This window comes from Sinocyclocheilus grahami, unplaced genomic scaffold (assembly GCF_001515645.1).
Source record: "Sinocyclocheilus grahami isolate Dianchi unplaced genomic scaffold, SAMN03320097.WGS_v1.1 scaffold931.1, whole genome shotgun sequence".
Taxonomy (NCBI): domain Eukaryota; kingdom Metazoa; phylum Chordata; class Actinopteri; order Cypriniformes; family Cyprinidae; genus Sinocyclocheilus; species Sinocyclocheilus grahami.
Window position 1 is genome coordinate 388,331 of NW_015506110.1, and position 3,062 is coordinate 391,392.

The following is a 3,062-nucleotide window of genomic DNA, read 5'->3' on the forward strand; positions in this document are numbered from 1 at the left end:
CTGGTCCTTTGCTGGTTTATGCTGGTCATGTGCTGGCAAAAAATCTGCATAAACCAGCAAAGGACCAGCTTAAACCAGCAAATGACCAGCTTAAACCAGCAAAGGACCATCTTAAACCAGCAAATGACCAGTTTAAACCAGCAAAGGACCAGCTTAAATCAGCATCCCAGCGTCAAAACATACCTAACCAGCATATGCTGGTTTTTTCAACAGGGTTGGAGTCAAGCAAAACGTCACCGGGCCCACTCATCGGTTTAATCACACGCTAGATTTAATTATATCGCATGGAATTGATCTTACTGATATAGATATCATACCTCAAAGTAATGATGCTACTGATCATTTCCTTGTATCGTGCATGCTGTGTATTACTGATATGATCTATATGGCTCCGCGTTATTGTACGGGCAGAACTATTGTTCCAGCCACCAAAGACAGATTCACAAATAATGACTAGCAACATGTCCACTTTCTTCTCTAATACATTAGAAGCTGTTGCCCCCATCAAATTGAAAAAGGTTAGAGAAAAACGCACTGTGCCATGCTACAACAGTAATACCCATTCTCTCAAGAAATAATCTCGTAGTCTTGAGCGCAAATGGAGAAAAACTAACTTGAAAGTTTTTAGAATTGCGTGGAAAAACAGTATGTCCAGCTATAGACAGGCTCTAAAAGCTGCCAGGGCTAACTAAGCATATCCATAAAATAACCAAAACAATCCAAGGCTAATCTAGCACAGTGGCTAGATTAACAAATAACCAGACGCCACCCGATCTAAATATTCCCTCACAGTTTAATAGTAATGACTTAATGAATTTCTTCACTGATAAAATAGATAACATCTGAAATACAATAACAAAGGTAGATTCTACAGCGTATAATACTTCAGCTTCATTCATCGCACCAAAAGATAAACTGCAGTGATTTACAGCTATAGGACAGGAGGAGCTAAATAAACTTATCACTGCATCTAAACCAACAACATGCCTGTTAGATCCTGTACCCACTAAATTACTGAAAGAGTTGTTACCTGTAGCAGAAGAACCGCTTCTCAATATTATTAACTCGTCGTTGTCTTTAGGTCACGTCCCAAAAACATTCAAGCTGGCGGTTATTAAGCCTCTTATTAAGAAACCACAACTAGATCCTAGTGAACTGGCAAATTACAGACCCATCTCAAATCTTCCTTTCATGTCTAAAATTTTAGAAAAAGTTGTGTCTGCTCAATTGTGCTCCTTCCTGCAAAAAAAGATCTCTATGAAGAATTTCAGTCAGGCTTCAGGCCCCTATTTGAAAATATTTTAAAATGTAATTCATTCTTGCGATGGTGAAGCTGAATTTTCAGCAGCCATTATTCCAGTCTTCAGTGTCAAACGATCATCCCCTTTGAACAGTAGTGTACAGTATATCCAACAAAATTTGTAGTACAGCCAAAGCTTAAAGGGGTCATATGATGTTGCTAAAAAAGAACATTATTTTGTGTATTTGGTGTAATGAAATGTGTTTATGCGGTTTAAGGTTCAAAAAACACATTATTTTCCACATACTGTACATTATTGTTTCTCCTCTATGCCCCGCCTTTCTGAAACGCGTCGATTTTTTTACAAAGCTCATCGTTCTGAAAAGCGAGGTGTGCTCTGATTGGCCAGCTATCCAGTGCGTTGTGATTGGCCGAATATCTCAAGCGTGTGACGGAAATGTTACACCCCTTACCATAATGTGATGTCCCGGAGCGACGAGACAAAAACATTAAAACCCATTAAACATGAAGCATTTGTTGCATCCAGTGGGGACATAATTATGGATTATATGTAAATACAACTTAACCACTGATTTCTAGTCGTGTCCTCTTTCGGAAGGCCAAACAAAGTATTTTCACTTTCACAATGAAACACACAGCGTCTTCATAACATGGTGGCGGCGGCAGCAACAATAAAGTTACGACTTCTTTCTTTGCGCAAACGTTATGCAAATCTTCCCACATCGTGATGTAGACATGCGTGTTTAAACAAGGCGTTTTAGGAGGGCGTGGACCAGTCTTAACTTTTATAAAGAATATCTCTTTGGGTTTGAGACTTTAGTCTTGGCAACTTTAGGGATCTTATCTATTCACAAACAGCTTGTAATACTCCAAAGAGAAAGGAAAACTTAAAAAATTGCATCATATGACCCTTTTAAATGGGACGTCATCTCAATTATCACCAGTAAAATATGGAGTGCCACAAGGATCTGTCTTAGGTCCTCTGCTATTTTCAATATACATGTCGCCCCTTGGTAATATTATTAGGAAATACGGGATTAGTTTCCACTGTTATGCTGATGATACTCAACTATATATCTCAACAAGACCAGATGAAACTGCTAAATTATCTAAGCTAACAGAATGTGTTAAAAATGTAAAAGATTGGATGACCAATAATTTTCTCCTATTAAATTCGGATAAGACAGAGATATTACTTATTAGACCAAAAGACAGTACACAGAATCTCGTGGATCACAATTTGCAACTAGACGGATGCACGGTTACTTCCTCTACAGTCAAAAATCTAAAAAATCATATTGCTCCAATTTTACAGTCTCTGCACTGGCTACCTATTAAGTTCTGTATCAGTTTCAAAATAGTATTACTTACCTTTATTAGTAAAAATAATAATACATAATAATAAATTATTAGTGGGCCCTTAATGGGTTAGCTCCTGTCTTCTACCACGCTACAATCCATCACGCTCCCTAAGGTCGCACAACTCTGGACTTTTGGTAGTACCTAGGATAGCAAAGTCCACTAAAGGAGGTAGAGCTTTTTCACATTTGGCTCCCAAACTCAAATAGTATTACTTACCTTTATTATTAAAAATAATAATACATAATAATAAATTATTAGTGGGCCCTTAATGGGTTAGCTCCTGTGTACATAACTAGTCTTCTACCACGCTACAATCCATCACGCTCCCTAAGGTCGCACAACTCTGGACTTTTGGTAGTACCTAGGATAGCAAAGTCCACTAAAGGAGGTAGAGCTTTTTCACATTTGGCTCCCAAACTCTGGAATAGCCTTCCTGATA

General features: G+C 38.1%; 1 protein-coding gene across 1 annotated transcript in view; it reads left to right on the forward strand.

The window, feature by feature from the left end:
- Positions 1-3,062, forward strand: part of LOC107564395 (uncharacterized) — a 20,672-nt gene that overhangs the window by 16,964 nt on the left and 646 nt on the right. The gene's annotated exons all lie outside the window — the stretch shown is intronic.